Source organism: Piliocolobus tephrosceles, chromosome 8, assembly GCF_002776525.5.
Source record: "Piliocolobus tephrosceles isolate RC106 chromosome 8, ASM277652v3, whole genome shotgun sequence".
NCBI lineage: Eukaryota > Metazoa > Chordata > Mammalia > Primates > Cercopithecidae > Piliocolobus > Piliocolobus tephrosceles.
The window spans coordinates 138,182,527-138,202,954 of NC_045441.1; the positions used below are offsets into that span (position 1 = coordinate 138,182,527).

The following is a 20,428-nucleotide window of genomic DNA, read 5'->3' on the forward strand; positions in this document are numbered from 1 at the left end:
AGGCAATTATTAAAATTATTTCTAAACATTGAGGTTTTATGTTAAAAATATGCTAATACAAAACTAAAAATGTGGTATCTTATGTTAGAACAAGGTTTTCTTGAAGTAAAATTACAAGAAGTTTTTATTTTAATTATGAAATGTTTAACAGCCATATTCTAAACTGCAGACTCTTCCTGTTTTACAGTTTCTATTTATGTCACATTTCATCCTGAGATGTATTTAATTTCCCTAGTTTCAGTTGAAAATGTTGTTTTCATCATTTAGAATGGTAATTTTATTTCTTGAGGTAAAGTTTTCTTCTACCTCAAGGTACATATCTTAGAAATTCAACTTCCCAGGTTCATATCTCACAAGTTCAACTTTGGCTGTGTCTCCCTGCAGGTGATTTGAAAATAATGTATTCATCGTTTTGCCTGGCTGGGGTGATAATTTTAACTTTTCATCAGCTCAGTCCTCTAGTTCTAACTCTGCTGGTATGGTCTGACACTGAAATGCTTATCTTGAAGGTCTAGAAGACAAATGTTTTTGTTTAATATAACTTGATTTCTTGATGTGTTCCATGTAACCAGGAACTTCCTATGCTTTTACCAAGAGCCATGCATTCTGCTGCTCAGGGTACTAGTTTTTTGTTTACATTCCTCTATAATGTGTTGTACACTCATAACCTTGGACACACAATCTTTCTGTGTCTTTTTAAGTTTAAAGAACTTTTTCATCAGGTTCAACTTCCATGTTATATAAGTGAGCTTCCTGTAAGAATAAGCAATCACATTGTAGGATGTTTGTCTTATCTTTTTGGTAACTGTTCTAAGAAACAAAGATTTTACCTTTTATCAAGATGATTTTCTATGTTGTCTTTATTAGGTTTTTGATTACTTAGGAAAACTGAGCTTTGAAAGCTTTAGGGCTACAAAAAAATCCATGTAACTTTCTGTATTGCTTTTGAATGTTTTTAACTATCACTATGGTTAAATGAATGACTATTATTTCACAGTGACCTGTGATCCTGTTTTAATCAGGTGTTTAAAAACTTTTGGCATCTTTGACAGGCTTCCCCAGTGTAAACATTCTAAATTAAGTCTTTCTGACCTGGAATTTGCTTTGTGATTTTTCCAGTTGAGCCCCAGGAGAGCGTCAAAAGATGTATCTCTCATTTTATAGAGATAGTAAATGATTAGACTAGTTTGGCAAATTATATGGGATGCATTGCCAGATGTTAAGTGATGCTAGATTTTTTTCAGTCACATTTGTGATATGTTATTTTAATTTTTATATTTTGAGATGGAGTCTTACTCTGTTGCCCAGGCTGGAGTGCAGTGGTATGATCTCAGCTCACTGCAACCTCTGCCTCCTGGGTTCAAGGTATTGTCTTGCCTCAGCCTCCCGAGTAGATGGAATTACAGGTGTGTGTCGTCACACCTGGCTGATTTTTGTACTTTTTTTGGAGACAGGGTTTCACTGTGTTGGCCAGGCTGGTCTCAAACTCCTTACCTCAGTTAATTCACCCACCTTGGCCTCCCAAAGTGCTGGGGTTACAGGTGTGAGTCATCACACCCAACCACATTTGTCATATGTTATTGACCTGAATGTTCCAAAATTGTGTTAAACTTCTAAAGATACAATGTCACTACACATAATTTGGGTTATGTTGTATGCCACAAAAATAACCAAATTTCTGTGTCAATTGCTGATGATAATGAACTTATATTAGATTTTTAAACATGATTATTTTAAGTTTTTGTCATCCACAGTTATTGTTTTGATTGTTCTCTAAAAGCATTCGGAATCAGATTCATGGAGGAGACGCTAACAAGTACACTTAAATATGGACTTCTAATAATTTTAATATCAATTAACTAAATAAAAATCTTTAGGCCAGGCACAGTGGCTCACACCACTGTGGCCGATCATTTCCCTCCAAAATGGGATCATAGCAGCAATTTGGAACAGGTCCATCTCAGCACCAAGGAACAAAATCCTAACTACGGAGTGATTTGATCAGCAATGCTTTTAGAGAAAGATCTTGATCAAAAAGGGGAAAGGTGGAAGGTGTCAGAATCAAAACGGAGATACTTGTATCAAAAACTCTGACAGGCCAGGTGCGATGGCTCACGCCTGTAATTCCAGCACTTTGGGAGGCCGAGGTGGGCAGATCATGAGGTCAGAAGATCAAGACCATCCTGGCTAACACAGAGAAACCCCATCTGTACTAAAAATACAAAAAATTAGCCATGTGTGGTGGCACACGCCTGTAGTCCCAGCTACTTGGGAAGCTGAGGCAGGAGAATCTCTTAAACCCAGGAAGTGGAGGTTGCAGTGAGCCGAGATCACACCACTGTACTCCAGTCTAGGTGACAGAGTGAGACTCCATCTCTAAATAAATACATAAATAAATAAACACTGACAAATAGAGCTGGAGAAGGCCATAAAAAGGAAGGGAGGGTTGTTTTTTAAAAATTTTGAGATTTTATGGCTCTGTTGCCCAGTCTGGAGTGCAGTGGTGCAATTTTGGCTCACTGCAACCTGTGTCTCCCAGGCTCAAGCAATCCTCTTGCCTTAGCTTTCCAAGTAGCTGGAACTACAGGCACATGCCACTACATCCAGTTAATTTAAAAAATATTTTCTAGAGACAAGGCCTCACTATATTGCACAGCCCAGTCTTGAACTCCTGGGCTTAAGTGATCCTCTTGCCTTGTCCTTCCAAAGTGCTGGGATTACAGTTGTGAACCACCATGCCCAGCGAAAGGGAGGGTTCTTATGCAAGAATGCCTGATAACAAGAACCATCACAAAAGACTCTGCAAAACCCATAACTTTGCACAAAGGCCATTGCAAACTTACACACACAAAAATGCTTCTACAGGGACATCTGTTCAGTTACTGCCTGTCCAGTCTTGCACTGGTGCTGCTTTTGTTATTTATCCTTGTAGCCAAGAATTATCTCAAAACAATGATATAATCCTCACTTTTCCTTTAATAACCTTTGTCTTCCTTTACCTCCCTGAATATGCAAATAGTTTACTATGGCACACGTATTCCCATTGCAATACTTACTCCCAAATAAACATCATTTTCCTTTACAAAGTCTCACTTTCTGTTACTTAAGTTGACAAATACCTTGAATAATCAGAAAATAAAGGCAATAAGATGAGAATCACTTCCATCTTTCTTCTGTCAATTCCAACCAAACAGTCTCCATCTGTATTCATATAATTTGCCTTTCCCTCTGTTATGAGGAAGCGTTCCCATTCTTACCCAAGGCCAACCTATTACTTGTGAATTAAATTCCACCCCTTGCTTCCTTAAGGACCACACCATGATGATGTCTTCACTCTCCTGTATCATTTGCTCCCTCTCTATGGTATTATTATCATAAGCATATAACATGCATTACTATCATTCATCTTTTAAAAGTTTCTCTTGATTCCGTGACCTTCCAGTTCCTGCTCAGGTTTTGTGCTATTGTTTTCCTGAAAAACCACTCAAATCAATCAAGTGTTCTCACCGACCTCACATCCTTGCTCCCATTCCAGTCCAGCTTTCCTTTCACCTGATCCATGGAAACAGCCTTCACTGAGCTTATTAATGGCCTATATTTGTTAATATTTTGCCAGTGCCAGGGGACAATTCTCTCTCCCTGTTTACTTGGCCTCTCATGTTTTTGCAGTCCTGCATATGCAGCTCCAACAGGCTTGCACTCTCTTCTTTGAATGGTAAAGGTCCTCTAAGTCCAGGGCCAAGTGTGACGATGTGCAGATATTATCTGGTAGGACTCAAGTAAATTGTTCTAGTTCCTGCCTTACTTCTCAGCACACATCTGGCCACTGCTGAACAGAGACGTGGCAGAGCATCAATAGCAAGACCCTTTGACAAATTCATTGTTCATCACAACAAATTCATTTACTATCCTCCAAATAGTAAAGAATTGGAAATAACCTAAGTGTCCAAACTTAATGTAGTAGTGAGTCAAAATGTATCAAGGTACAAGGCCTTTAACAAAAGTGACCTTTCCTTGTCTTCCCAGTCTGGGCTGAAGGAAGGAGCTCCTTCCCTGCTCCTGTCCCATAGAGCCTGAGGCATAGACCCTTGGCCACTTCATGCCCTTAGGCACATTTCCTGGCAGAGTTACTCCTATAAGTCTCCACTCAGTGTTATAAGGGGTGGGAAGAGATGACGTAGTGGAGAGTGAGGGCTGCAGGTTCAGGTGTGGGGAGGAGTCAGCCAGTAGCCTCACTGACAGGGGAAATGTGCCCATGCAAGGCTGTTGAGGGAGAGGTTCCATCTAGGCAGGGATTGGGGCCCAGGACACTCAGCTAAGGGGCCAGTTTCAGGTCCTTCAGCAGAGCTGGCTGGTTGAACATATCACGACCTTGGGCCAACAGAGGGAGGCTACGGTCAATTCTGGCATGTTGAAGTGGCCTTGAGAAAACAAAAAAGCATGGTAAATATGAAATTACTTCAGAGAGACAGGCAAACTTGGTACCAGCAGCCCATGGGTGTTGGGGACCCTCCGCAGTATTTCTGGACAAATTCACTACTTACCCAAAGTCCTTGTGAGCTTCGTGGACTTCACTGGAGACTGTATCTATGGGAGAGAAGATGGATGGGGTGAGGCATTGGGAAGGGTTGATAGGTGAGTTAAAGCCTTTTTTGGCTTGTCTGCCAGTGGTGGTGGGGTCTCTCTTGGCTCTGCCCCCCATGCAGGACCCAGCTGTTCGGGTGGGAGGAAGCTCCCACCCCTGCTGCAGAGGCACCCGCCCTCTGAAATGAGTCTTGAAACCCAGCCTCCATACTCTGCATGGCTCACAGCTACTGACCACAGTGTTTCCCCAGCACCCCAATCAATTTTCTTCTTGAAAGGGATTCTGAAGCTGTTCACCTTACTTCTCCACAATATTTAGCCTATTGTGGGGGATCAACCCCACAATCTGACTCATGCAGTAGAAAGGGGGACAATAGGTCATCTTGTGTCTCAGGGTTTAAGGTTGTGGCCAGGTCTCATTTCAGACCCGCTAGTCTATCTATGCAGAGACTTCTCCGCTCCTCAGCACCCTAGTGCAGGAAGGCAGGAGGGAAACCAGGCTTCTGTTAAACTGGGACAGCCAGTGACTGCCCACTGCAGGGCAGATGGAATAGGGGTGGCAGAGGTAAGGATATGCCTGGCACATGAAATATGGTCAGTAGGTGTTCACAGGTAGACCAGGGAGTGAGTGATGGCAGTGAGGGCCAGGCTTTCATGGGCAGGCTCCCCACACCCCTCAGGAATGTGACTGTAAGTCCAGAAACAGCCATCAGCTGCACAGTTGTAAAGGTGAAATTAAGACATAGAGCCAGGCCTGGGGGTATAGCTCAGGGGTAGAGCATTTGACTGCAGATCAAGAGGTCCCTGGTTCAAATCCAGGTGCCCCCTACTAATTTTTAATGACTGAAGTAGTGCTGGGATTTCTGCCCCTTCTCCCCACATGTGACCATTAGTGTGCTTTATTTCATGATAAAATTTAGTGTCTGGATCAGGACAAGGTCTAAGAATCCTCCCCTGGTCATCACCCAGATAATATAATAACTGCTAGGGTCACATTTGATTGAAGAGCCTGATCAAGTTAGCCTAGACAAGCCCCACTTCTGGGTCTCTTGCCCCTCATGGTCTATATGTGGATCTCACTCTTTCTCAGTATCTCATTTCCTCAACCTCACCGTAATCTCCAGAAAGAAAGCACAGACTCTCTCTTTGATCTTGCTACTACTTTCTGTGAAGTATGAAGGAAATACATGCAGCTTCCTACTTCCCAGAGGCAACTATAACGATCTGAAAACCCTGTCAAAAGTTGTCTCTTTTCTCTGTCTGCGAATTTCTTGAGGGTGCTGCCTCTACCAGAGACTCTGGCCACCTAATTCTCCCTTCTTCTCTCCTAACACTTCTTATTTCTTACCCTGGGTTAGTATTTCCTTGATGAGAATACCTAGAAGTAGACCCTGCTTTATATTAAACTTAAAAATTCAGATAAAACATTTAAGACATAAATGGCTGTAACAAATCTTCAGAGGATTCTCTACTTTCCTTGATGAACAAAGAAATTTGAAATAATCTTTTATATGAGAACAAATAAAAATTCAGAAAATATGAAAACCATCTCATTAAAAGTATCAAATAACTAACATAGGAAATGCCAGATGTAGATTTGGGAAGGATGGGAAGCAGAAATTTAAATTTCCATACTAAAAGCTGCTTTGGCCCTGAGTGTATTTCTCAGTTCAGAAGAGGCAGCTGAGAACCTGAGTGGAGCTTTTGGGAGCCTTTCAAAACTAGGGAGCTAGAAGTCAGAATTCTGGGCCCAACTAGAGTATAGACATTGATGACACCAACTCTGGCTTCGGACTAGGAGCTCAAGGGATAAGAGTAAATGGAAAGAAATTCAGTCACTGTAAGAATTTGTGGCTAGGCTTTTTAATTTTTGAATGGCTCAGGAAAACTCAAACCTCGAAATTATATTAAGGTGTCTGATTGCTCAGGACACCTTAATATAATTTATTTACTTGGAAAAAGCAAATAAAGGAAGATATTATTATCCCTGGCCTTAGATTAGTTCTACAAATAAAATTTTAGCATACAGTCAAAGATCACCATATACACAGGGAAGCAAAAAGCTATGAATGAGAATCAATAAAAATAACAGACCACAGAACTAAACAAAAGGACTTTGGATATTAGAACTACCAGAAACTCTATAAAATAACAATGCTTACTGTGTTCAAGGAGATAAAAGCCAACCTTGAAAATTTCAATAGGAAATTTAAAGCATGAAAAGTAACTTAGGAGATTTGAAAAGAAGACAAAATACAAATTTTATGTCTAAAAATACAATAACTAAAATTAAAAACTCAATGAATAGGTCTATGCTCTTCTTAATAAATAGATTAAGCCAATGAGAAAATCAGTGAACTAAAACACTGAGAGGAAAAACTGTCCATCATAAAACATGGTAAGACAAAAGTATGGCAAACACAGAAGATAAGGTAATTAATATAGAGGAACAGAAAGAAAAAAGACTGAAGAAAAGTGAACAGAGCCTAAGGGACCCGTGGGATGCCACAAGTGGACCAACATATGCATTGTGAGAATCCCAGAAGAGGAAGGGAGAGAAAATGGGGGAGAGAGAATATTTGAAGAAATAATAGTTGAAAACTACTCAACATTGATGAAATACATGAATATAAAAATCTAAGAAGCTCAGCTGGGCACAGTGGCTTATGTATGTAATCCCAGCGCTTTGGAAGGCTGAGGTGGGTGGATCACTTGAGGTCAGGAGTTTGAGACCAGCCTGGTCAACCTGGTGAAATCTCATCTCTACTAAAAAAAAAAAAAAAATTAGGCGGGCATGGCGGCACGTGCGTGTAATCCCAGCTACTCAGGAGGCTGAGGCATGAGAATTGCTTGAAACCAAGAGGTAGAGGTTAAAGTGAGCTGAGATTGCCCTGGTGTGGTTCCGTCCTGTGCAGCTATTCTCTTGAGCAGTGGTTGTTTATCTCCATCCGCCTTCTCTCCCACCTAAGTGCGTGCCACCACCTGATGGAAAATTCGTGGACATGGAGATGAGGCCCCTGAGGCCCCAGAACTATCTTTTCAGTTGTGAACTAAAGGCCAACAAAGATGATCACTTTAAGGTGGATAATATTGAAAATGAGCACCAGTTATCTTTAAGAGCAATCAATTTAGGGGCTGGAGCAACGGATGAATTGGACACTGTTGAAGCAGAGGCAATGAATTATGAAGGCAGTCCAATTACAGTAACACTGGCAACTTTGAAAATGTCTGTACAGTCAACGGTTTCCCTTGGGGGCTTTGAAATAACACCACCAGTGGTCTTACAGTTGAAGTGTGGTTCAGGGCCAGTGCATATTAGTGGACACCACTTAGTAGCTGTGGAGGAAAATGCAGAGTCAGAAGATAAAGAGAAGGAGGATGTGAAACTCTTTAAGTATATCTGGAAAGCAGTCTGCCCCTGGAGGTGGTAGCAAGCTTCCACAGAAAAAAGTAAAACTTGCTGCTGATGAAGAGATGGTGATGATTTTTATGATGAGGAAACTGAAGAAAAAGCACCAGTGAAGAAATCTATATGAGATACTCCAGTCAAAAATGCACAAAAGTCAAATCAGAATGGAAAAGACTCAAAACCACCATCAACACCAAGATCAAATGGACAAGAATCCTTCAAAAAACAGCAAAAATCTCCTGAAACACCAAAAGGACCTAGTTCTGTAGAAGACATTAAAGCAAAAATGCAAGCAAGTATAGAAAAAGGTAGTTCTATTCCCAAAGTGGAAGCCAAGCTCATCAGTTATGTGAACAATTGCTTCTAGATGACTGACCAGGAGGTTATTCAAGATCTCTGGCAGTAGAGGAAGTCTCTTTAAGAAAATGGTTTAAACGATTTATTAAAAAGTTTTCATCTCATTTCATTTCTGTAACAGTTGCTATCTGGCTTTTATATAATGCAGAGTGAGAACTTTCCCTACCGTGTTTGGTAAATGTTGTCCAGGTTCCATTGCCAAGAATGTGTTGTCCAAAATGCCTGTTTAGTTTTTAAAGATGGAACTCCACCCTTTGTTTGGTTTTAAGTATGTATGGAATGTTATGATAGGACATAATAGTAGCGGTGGTTAGACATGGAAATGGTGGGGAGACAAAAAATACACATGTGAATACTCAGTAATTTAATAAAAACAAAAAAAGTGAGCTGAGCTCATGCCACTGCACTCCAGTCTGAGTGACAGAACAAAACCCTGTCTCAAAAAATGAAAACAAAACAAAACAAAACAAAACAAAACAAACAAACTAACTAACTAAGTAGCTCAGTGAATTACAAGTAAGATGAACTAAAGAGACCCACACTGAGGGAAAAGGACACCCTATTCAAAAAATGGTGTGAAAAAATCGTCAAGCCACATGTAGAAGAATGAAACTGGATCCTAATCTCTCACCTTATACAAACATTAGACAGTAACATGAAGCCATATGAAAAAATAAAGATCTCAGTAAAGGTAAATACATGGGCAATTGTTAAAGTTAGTGTTATAGCAACAACAGTTGTAACTCCACTTTTTTTTTTTTTTTTTACATAATGTAAGAGACTAATGCACTTAAGAGAATTATTAGTTCATGTTTTTGGGCATATGATATATAAAGATGTGATTTTGTGACATCAGCAACTGAAAGGGGTAGTGATGGAGCTGTTAACAAACCAGAGTTTTTGTATGTTACTGAAGTTAAATTGGCATGCATTCAAATTGGAGTGTTGTACTGTTATAATATTAAATGTAATCCCCATGAAAGCCACAAAGAAAATAGCCGTATAATATGTACATATTAAAAAACCCATATATATACATATATATACGTATATATATATATATATCTAAGAAGCTCAATGAATTCCAAGTAAGATAAACTAAAAAGATGCACACTGAGACACATTATAATCAACTTTCAACATCCCAAGACAAAGAGAATCTTGAAAGCAACATATATATATATATGAAAGAAATTTAAACATTTCACTACAGAAAGGAAAACAGTAATGCAGAAATGAGGGATAAAACTGCTATAAGGCATGCAGAAGACGAATAGCAAAATGACAGAAGTAGTTTTCTTTTTATCAGTAATTACTTTAAATGTAAATGGATTAAACTCTCTAATCAAAAGGTAGAGATTGCAAGAGTGGACACAAAAACATGATCCAGCTATATGCTGTCTATAAAGGACTCACTTTAGACCTAAAGGCACAAATAGATTGAAAGTGAAAGGATGCAAAAAGATATTCCATACAAATAGTAATCAAAAGAGAGAGGGGGTGGCAAGACTAATACCAGAAAAAATAGACCTTAAATCTAAAAAGATTACAAGGCACACAAAAGGACTATATATATATATATATATATTTAAATTATACTTTAAGTTCTAGGGTGCATGTGCACAACGTGGAGGTTTGTTACATATGTATACATGTGCCATGTTGGTGTGCTGTACCTATTAACTCGTCATTTACATTTTGTATATCTCCTAATGCTATCCTTCCCCCCGCCCCTCCCCACAGGAGGCCCCGGTGTGTGATGTTCCCCTTCCTGTGTCCAAGTGATCTCATTGTTCAGTTCCCACCTATGAGTGAGAACATGCAGTGTTTGATTTTCTCTTCTTGCAATAGTTTGCTGAGAATGATGGTTTCCAGCTGCATCCATGTCCCTACAAAGGACATGAACTCATTCTTTTTCATGTCTGCATAGTATTCCATGGTGTATATGTGCCACATTTTCTTAATCCAGTCTGTCACTGATGGACATTTGGGTTGATTCCAAGTCTTTGCTATTGTGAATAGTGCCGCAATAAACATATGTGTGCATGTGTCTTTATAGCAGCATGACTTATAATCCTTTGGGTATATTCCCAGTAATGGGATGGCTGGGTCAAATGGTATTTATAGTTCTAGATCCTTGATGCATCGCCACACTGTTTTCCACAAAGGTCAAACTCGTTTACAGTCCCACCAACAGTGTAAAAGTGTTGCTATTTCTCCACATCCTTTCCAGCACCTGTTGTTTCCTGATTTTTTAAAGATTGCCATTCTAACTGATGTGAAATGGTATCTCATTGTGGTTTTGATTTGCATTTCTCTGATGGCGAATGATGATGAGCATTTTTTCATGTGTCTGTTGGCTGTATAAATGTCTTCTTTTGAGAAGTGTCTGTTCATATCCTTTGCCCACTTTTTGATGGGGTTGTTTGTTTTTTTCTTGTAAATTTGTCTGAGTTCTTTGTAGGTTCTAGATATTAGCCCTTTGTCAGATGAGTAGATTGCAAAAATTTTCTCCCATTCTGTAGGTTGCCTGTTGACTCTGATAGTAGTTTCTTTTGCTGTGCAGAAGCTCTTTAGTTTAATTAGATCCCATGGCCAATTTTGGCTTTTGTTGCCATTGCTTTTGGTGTTTTAGACATGAAGTCCTTGCCCATGCCTATGTCCTGAATGGTATTACCTAGGTTTTCTTCTAGGGTTTTTATGGTTTTAGGACTAACATTTAAGTGTCTAATCCATCTTGAGTTGATTTTCATATAAGGAGTAAGGAAAGGATCCAGTTTCAGCTTTCTACTTATGGCTAGCCAATTTTCCCCGCACCATTTATTAACTAGGGAATCCTTTCCCCATTTCTTGTTTTTGTCAGGTTTATCAAAGATTAGATGGTTGTAGATGTGTGGTATTATTTCTGAGGACTCTGTTCTGTTCCATTGGTCTATATCTTTGTTTTGGTCCCAGTACCATGCTGTTTTGCTTACTGTAGCCTTGTAGTATAGTTTGAAGTCAGGCAGCATGATGCCTCCAGCTTTGTTCTTTAGACTTAGGATTGTCTTGGCAATGTGGGCTCTTTTTTGGTTCCATATGAACTTTAAAGCAGTTCTTTCCAAGTCTGTGAAGAAAGTCATTAATGGGGATGGCATTGAATCTATAAATTACCTTGGGCAGTATGGCCATTTTCACGATATTGATTCTTCCTATCCATGAGCATGGTATGTTCTTCCATTTGTTTGTGTCCTCTTTGATTTCACTGAGCAGTGGTTTGTAGTTCTCCTTGAAGAGGTCCTTCACATCCCTTGTAAGTTGGACTCCTAGGTATTTCATTCTCTTTGAAGCTATTGTGAATGGGAGTTCATTCATGATTTGGCTCTGTTTGTCTGCTATTGGTGTATAAGAATGCTTGTGAATTTTGCACATTGATTTTGTATCCTGAGACTTTGCTGAAGTTGCTTATCAGCTTAAGGAGGTTTTGGACTGAGACGATGGGGTTTTCTAAATATACAATCGTGTCATCTGCAAACAGGGACAATTTGACTTCTTCTTTTCCTAATTGAATACCCCTTATTTCTTTCTATTGCTTGATTGCCCTAGCCAGAACTTCCAACACTATGTTGAATAGGAGTGGTGAGAGAGGGCATCCCTGTCTTGTGCCAGTTTTCAACGGGATGTTTCCAGTTTGTGCCCATTCAGTATGATATTGGCTGTGGGTTTGTCATAAACAGCTCTTATTATTTTGAGATACATTCTATCAATACCGAATTTATTGAGAGTTTTTTAGCATGAAGGGCTGTTGAATTCTGTCAAAGGCCTTTTCTGCATCTATTGAGATAATTATGTGGTTTTTGTCTTTGGTTCTGTTTATATGCTGGATTACATTTATTGATTTGTGTATGTTGAACCAGCCTTGCATTCCAGGGATGAAACCCACTTGATCATGCTGGATAAGCTTTCTGATGCGCTGCTGGATTCGGTTTGCCAGTATTTTATTGAGGATTTTTGCATTGATGTTCATCAGGGATATTGGTCTAAAATTCTCTTTTTTGTATGGGTGTCTCTGCCAGGCTTTGGTATCAGGATGATGTTGGCCTCATAAAATGAGTTAGGGAGGATTCCCTCTTTTTCTATTGATTGGAATAGTTTCAGAAGGAATGGTACCAGCTCCTCCTTGTACCTCTGGTAAAATTTGGCTGTGAATCCATCTGGTCCTGGACTTTTTTTGGTTAGTAGGCTATTAATTATTGCCTCAATTTCAGAGCCTGCTATTGGTCTATTCAGGGATTCAACTTCTTCCTGGTTTAGTCTTGGGAGAGTGTATGTGTCCAGGAATTTATCCATTTCTTCTAGATTTTCTAGTTTATTTGCGTAGAGGTGTTTATAGTATTCTCTGATGCTAGTTTGGATTTCTGTGGGGTTGGTGGTGATATCCCCTTTATCATTTTTTTGTTGCATCTATTTGATTCTTCTCTCTTTTCTTCTTTATTAGTCTTGCTAGCGGTCTATCAATGTTGTTGATTGTTTCAAAAAACCAGCTCCTGGATTCACTGATTTTTTTGAAGGGATTTTTGTGTCTCTATCTCCTTCAGTTCTTCTCTGATCTTAGTTATTTCTTGCCTTCTACTAGTTTTGAATGTGTTTGCTCTTGCTTCTCTAGTTCTTTTAATTGTGATATTAGGGTGTCAATTTTAGATCTTTCCAGCTTTCTCTTGTGGGCATTTAGTGCTATAAATTTCCCTCTACACACTGCTTTAAATGTGTCCCAGAGATTCCAGTAAGTTGTGTCTTTGTTCTCATTGGTTTCAAACAACATCTTTATTTCTGCCTTCATTTCGTTATGTACCCAGTAGTCATTCAGGAGCAGGTTGTTCAGTGTCCATGTAGTTGAGTGGTTTTGATTGAGTTTCTTAGTCCTGAGTTCTAGTTTGATTGCATTGTGTTCTGAGAGACAGTTTGTTATAACTTCTGTTCTTTTACATTTGCTGAGGAGTGCTTTACTTCAAACTATGTGGTCAATTTTGGAATAAGTGCGATGTGGTGCTGACAAGAATGTATATTCTGTTGATTTGGGGTGGAGCGTTCTGTAGATGTCTATTAGGTCTGCTTGGTGCAGAGTTGAGTTCAATTCCTGGATATCCTTTTTAACTTTCTGTCTCATTGATCTGTCTAATGTTGACAGTGGGGTGTGAAAGTCTCCCATTATTATTGTATGGGAGTCTAAGTCTCTTTGTAGGTCTCTAAGGACTTGCTTTATGAATCTGGGTGCTCCTGTATTGGGTGCATATATATTTAGGATAGTTAGCTCTTCTTGTTGAATTGATCCCTTTAACCATTATGTAATGTCCTTCTTTGTCTCTTTTGATCTTTGTTGGTTTAAAGTCTGTTTTATCAGAGACTAGGATTGCAACCCCTGCCTTTTATTGTTTTCCATTTGCTTGGTAGATCTTCCTCCATCCCTTTATTTTGAGCCTATGTGTGTCTCTGCATGTGAGATGGGTCTCCTGAATACAGCAAACTGATGGGTCTTGACTCTTTATCCAATTTGCCAGTCTGTGTCTTTTAATTGGACCATTTAGTCCATTTACATTTAGGGTTAATATTGTTATGTTTGAACTTGGTCCTGTCATTATGATAATAGCTGGTTATTTTACTCATTAGTTGATGCAGTTTCTTCCTAGCATTGATGGTCTTTACATTTTGGCGTGTTTTTGCAATGGCTGGTACTGGTTGTTCCTTTCCATGTTTAGTGCTTCCTTTAGGAGCTCTTGTGGGCAGGCCTGCTGGTGACAAAATCTCTAAGCATTTGCTTATGTGTAAGGATTTTATTTCTCCTTCACTTATGAAACTTAGTTTGGCTGGATATGAAATTCTGGGTTGAAAATTCTTTTCTTTAAGAATGTTGAATATCGGCCCCCACTCTCTTCTGGCTTGAAGAGTTTCTGCCAAGAGATCTGCTGTCAGTCTGATGGGCTTCCCTTTGTGGGTAACCTGACTTTTCTCTCTGGCTGCCTTTAACATTTTTTCCTCCATTTCAACTTTGGTGAATTTGACAATTATGTCTTGGAGTTGCTCTTCTTGAGGAGTATCTTTGTGGTGTTCTCTGTATTTCCTGAATTTGAATGTTGGCCTGCCTTGCTAGGTTGGGGAAGTTCTCCTGGATAATATCCTGCAGAGTGTTTTCTAACTTGGTTCCATTCTCCCCGTCACTTTCAGGCACACCAATCAGATGTAGATTTGGTCTTTTTACATAATACCATATTTCTTGGAGGCTTTGTTCATTTCTTTTTACTCTTTTTTTTTCTTTAAACTTCTCTTCTCACTTCATTTCATTCATTTGATCTTCAATCACTGATACTCTTTCTTCCAGTTGACTGAGTCGGTTACTGAAGCTTGTGCATTTGTCACGTAGTTCTTGTGTCCTGGTTTTCATCTCTATCTGTTCGTTTATGGACTTCTCTGCATTGGTTATTCTAGTTATCCATTCTTCCATTCTATTTTCAAGGTTTTTGGTTTCTTGTACTGGGTATGTAGTTCCTCCTTTAGCTCTGAGAAGTTTGATCGACTGAAGGCTTCTCTCAACTTGTCAAAGTCATTCTGTGTCCAACTTTGTTCCATTGCTGGTGATGAGTTGCATTCCTTTGGAGGGGGAGATGCGCTCTGATTTTTTGAATTTCCAGATTTTCTGCACTGCTTTTTCCCCATCTTTGTGGTTTTCATCTGACTTTGGTCTTTGATGATGCTGACGTACTGATGGGGTTTTGGTGTGGGTGTCCTTTCTGTTTGTTAGTTTTCCTTCTAATAGTCAGGACCGTCAGCTATAGGTCTGTTGGAGTTTGCTTGAGGTCCACTCCAGATGCTGTTTGCCTGGGTATCAGTAGCAGAGGCTGTAGAAGATAGAATATTGCTGAACAGCAAGTGTTGCTGTCTGATTCTTGCTCTGGAAGCTTTGTCTCAGAGGTATACCCAGCCGTGTGAGGTATGAGGTGTCAGTCTGCACCTAGTGGGTGATGTCTCCCAGTTAGGCTACTCAGGGGTCAGGGACCCACTTGAGCAGGCAGTCTGTCCATTCTCAGATCTCAACCTCTGTGCTGGGAGAACCACTGCTCTCTTCAAAGCTGTCAGACAGGGACATTTACATCTGTAGAGGTTTCTGCTGCTTCTTGTTTAGCTATGCCCTGTCCCCAGAGGTGGAGTCTACAGAGGCAGGCAGGCCTCCTTGAGCTGCAGTGGGCCCCACCCCGTTTGAGCTTCCCAGTGGCTTTGTTTACATACTTAAGCCTCAGCAATGGCAGGCACCCCTCCCCCAGCCTCGCTGCTGCCTTGCAGTTAGATTTCAGACTGCTGTCCTAGCAATGAGGGAGGCTCCATGGGCGTGGGACCCTCCGGGCCAGGCGTGGGGTATAATCTCCTGGTGTGCTGTTTGCTAAGACCCTTGGTAAAGCGCAGTATTAGGGTGGGAGTTACCCGATTTTCCAGGTGTTGTGTGTCTCAGTTTCCCTTGGCTAGGAAAAGGAATTCCCTTCCCCCTTGCACTTCCCAGGTGAGGTGATGCCTCACCCTGCTTCAGCTCTCATTGGTTGGGCTGCACCCACTGACCAGTATCGACTGTCCGACACACCCCAGTGAGATGAACCCAGTACCTCAGTTGAAAATGCAGACATCACCCATCTTCTGTGTCGCTCATGCTGGCAGCTGGAGGCTGGAGCTGTTCCTATTCGGCCATCTTGGGTATGCCCCCCAGCAGATCCAGGACATTATATATTAATAAAAAGCTTAGACCAAGTGTGGTGGTTCATGCATGTAATTCCAACACTTTTTGTAGGCCAAGGTAGGAGGATTGCTTGAGGTCAGGAAGTTGAGACCAGTCTGAGCAACATAGTGACAATCTGTACAAAAAGTAAAAAGTTAGCTGGGCATGATGGCATGTGTCTATAGTCCTAGCTACTTGGGAAGCTGAGGTGGGAGGACTGCTTGAGCCCAGGAGTTTGAGGCTGCAGTGAGCTATAATTGCACTACTGTACTTCAGCCTGGGCAACAGAGTGAGACCCCAATCTCTCTTTAAAAAAAGTTCAATACAACAAGAATATGTAACAATTATAAACATTTATGTACCTAATAACACATGGAGCAAGAATCAAAACAACATAATTGAAGGAAGAAGCAGAAAGTACTCAAATAATAAAGACTTCAGCATTCTACTCACAATAAGAAATAGAACAATCAGACAGACAATAAGTAAGGAAATAGAAGACTTAAACAACACAATAAACTAATTATATGTAGTAGATACATACAGAACACTACTCAACAACAGCAGACACATTTTCCTCAAGTGCACATGGAACATTTTCCAGGATAGATCATATGTTAGGCCACATATTAAGTCTCAATAGATTTAAAAAGATATATGTCATACAAAATCTATTCTTGAATCACAACAGGATGAATATAAATAACAGATGTAAAACTGGAAAATTCACAAAATTGTGGAAATTAAACAACACACTCTTAATCAATCGAAGAACAAATCACAAAGAAAATCAGAAATACTTAGAGACAGTGAATGTGAAAACACAACATACCAAAACTTATGGAACACAGTGAAAGCAATGATAAGGGGAAAATTTATAGCTATAAATACTTACATTACAAAACATGAAAAATTTCAAATTAATAACCTAGCTTTACAACTTAAGGAACTAGAAATTGAAGAACATGTTAACCCTCAAACTAGAAGAAGAAAACAATAAAGATTAGAGCAGAAATAAATGAAATAGAGAATAAAAAATATGAAACAAAATAGAGAATAGAAAATCAATAAAACCAAAAGTTGGTTCTTTGAAAAAATCAACCAAATCGACAAACCTTTAGCTCGGTGGACTAACAAAAAGAGAGAGAAGGTTCAAATTACTAAAATAAGAAATGAAAGTGGGGATGTTACCACCAGTTTTACAGAAATAAAAAGGGTTGTATTTTACAATCCTTTCTTGCCAAGACCAGCTCGGTCAGGGAGACCCTAACCCAGTGGAGCTAGAGGAATTAAAGACACACACTTAGAAATATGGAGGTGTGAAGTGGGAAATGAGGGGTCTCATAGCCTTCAGAGCTGAGAGCCCTGAACAGAGATTTACCCACATATTTATTAACAGCAAACCAGTCATTAGCATTGTTTCTATAGATATTAAATTAACTAAAAGTACCCCTTATGGGAAACGAAGAGATGGGCCAAATTAAAGGAATAGGTTGGGCTAGTTAACTGCAGCAGGAGCATGTTCTTAAGGCACAGATTGCTCATGCTATTGTTTGTGGCTTAAGAATGCCTTTAAGCGGTTTTCAACCCTGGCTGGGCCAGGTGTTCCTTGCCCTCATTCCTGTAAACCCACAAACTTCCAGTTTGGGCATTAGGGCCATTATGAACATGTGACAGTGCTGCAGAGATTTTGTTTATGGCCAGTTTTGGGGCCAGTTTATGGCCAGATTTTGGGGGGCCTGCTCCCAACACTTTGTATTATGAAAATTGTATGCCAAGACACTGAATAACCAAGATAAAATGGACAAATTTCTAAAAACACATAACTTATTAAGACTAAATCACAAAAAATTAGAAAATCTATATAGACCCATGACTAGTAAGGATATTTAATCAGTGATCAAAACTCTCCCAAAATAGAAAAGCCTTGAACCTGATGGCTTCACTGGTGAATTCTACTAAATATTTAAAGATGAATTAACACCAAACCTTTTTAAACTTTTCCAAAAAAATTGAAGAGGAGGTGATACCTTCTAAAATATTTTATGAGCTCAGTATTACTGCAATACCAAAGCCAGATAAGGACACTACAAGGAAAGAAAACTACAGACCAATATATCTTGTGCACATTTGTATTACTTTGTTTTCACACTGCTGGTAAAGACATACCTGAAACTGGGTAATTTATAGGGAAAAGAGGTTTAATGGACTCACAGTTCCACATGACTGGGGAGGCCTCACAATCATGGCAGAAGGCAGAAGTCACGTCTTACATGGTGACAGGTGAGAGAGAATGAGAGCCAAGTGCGAGGGGTTTCCCCTTATAAAACTGCATCAGAACTTGTGAGACTTATTCACTACCACAAGAACATATCAACATTTATGCAAAAATCTTTGATAAAATAGTAGCAAACAAAATTAAGTGGCTTATTAAAAGGTTTATACTCCATAAGTAAGTGGAATTTATTTGTGGGATGCAACGGTGGTTCAACATATGAAAGTTGATCAATATAATACACTATACTAACAGAATGAAGGGAAAAAACCCACATGATCATCTAAATTGATGCAGAAAAAATATTTGACAAAATTCAACACTCTTTTACGATAAAAACACTTGAGAAACTAGGAATAGAAAGAAACTACCTCAACATGATAAAAGTCATATGTGAAAAACCATATGTGAAAAACTATAGCAAATGTCATACTCAATGGTGAAAGACTGACATATTTTTCTGTAAGATAAGAAACAAGACAAAGAGGCTCACTTTCACCACTTCTATTCAACATAGTACTGGAAATTCTAGCCAGATAAATTAGGCAAGAGAAAAAACCAGACATTCAAATTGAAATAGAAGAAGTAAAATGATCTCTGTTCACAGGTAATATAATCTTACACATAGAAAATCCCAAATATCCCACAGAACTGTTAAAACGAATAAATGAGTTCATCAAAGTAGCAACATACAAAGTCAACACACAATAATCAGTTGCATTTCTAACAATTAACAATCTGAAAAGGAAATTATGAAAATAACTCAATTTATAATAGTATCAAAAATGGTAAAATATTTAGGAATTAACCAAGAAAGCAAAATACCTGTACAATGAAAACTACAAAACATTGCTGAAATAAATTAAAGAAGACAAATAAATGGAATCTCATCCCATGTTCATGGATTGGAATACTTGATATAGTTAAGATGACAATACTACCTGTATTAGTCTGTTCTCACACTCCTCTGAAAAAGTATCCAAGACTAGGTAATTTATAAAGGAAAGAGGTGTAATTGACTCACAGTTCTGCATGGCTGGGGAGGGCTGAGGAAACTTACAATTATGGTAGAAGGGGAAGCAAACATATCTTTCTTCACATGGTGGCAGGAGAGAGAAGTATGAGAGCCTAGTGAAGAGGGAAGTTACTTATAAAACCATCATATCTCGTGAGAACTTACTATCCTGAGAATAGCATGGGAGAAAGCACCTCTTTGATTCAATTACCTTGCACAAGGTCCTTCCCCCAACACTGAATTACAATTTGGATTACAATTCAAGATGAGATTTAGGTGGGGACACAGAACTAGGCCATATCATTCCACCCGGCCCCTCCCAAATTTCATCTTTATTACATTTCAAAACACAATTATGCCCTCTCAACAGTTTCCCAAAGTCTTAGCTCATTTCACCATTAACTCAGAAGTCCAAGTCTGTAGTCTTATCTGAGACAAGACAAGTTCCTTCTGCCTATGATCCTGTAAAATTAAAAGCAAGTTACTTACTTCATAGAAACAATGGAGTACAAGCATTAGGTAAATACACTGTGCCAATTGGGATAAATTGGTCAAAACAAAGGGACTAATCAGGGCATGCTGATGCAAGAGGTGGGCTCCTATGGCCTTAAGCAACTCTGCCCCTGTGGCTTTGCAGGGTGTGGTCCCCCTCCTGGCTGCTTTCATGGGCTGGCGTTGAGTGTCTGTGACTTTTCCAGGTGCACGGTCCAAGCTGTCAGTGAATCTACCATTCTGGGGTCTGGAGGATGGTGACCCTCTTCTAGGAGCTTCACTGGGCAGTGCCCCAGTGGGGACTCTGTGTGGGGGCTCTGACCCCACATTTTCCTTCTGCACTGTTCTAGCAGAGGTTCTCCATGAGAGCTCCACTCCTGCAGCAAACTTCTGCCTGGACATCCAGGAGTTTCCATACATCCTCTGAAATCTAAATGGAGGCTCCAAAACCTTAATTCTTGACTTCTGTGTACCTGCAGGCCCAACACCCACATGTAAGCCATCAAGCCTTGGGGCTTGCACCCCCTGAAGCAATGGTCTAGACTGTACGTTGGCCCC

General features: G+C 39.6%; 1 non-coding gene and 1 pseudogene across 1 annotated transcript; both read left to right on the forward strand.

Annotated features, from left to right (window-relative positions):
• Positions 1-5,175: 5,175 nt before the first annotated feature.
• Positions 5,176-8,414, forward strand: LOC111551452 (annotated as a pseudogene).
• TRNAC-GCA lies at positions 5,341-5,412 on the forward strand. The gene has a single exon. It is a non-coding gene; the product is annotated as a tRNA-Cys (tRNA).
• Positions 8,415-20,428: the final 12,014 nt, after the last annotated feature.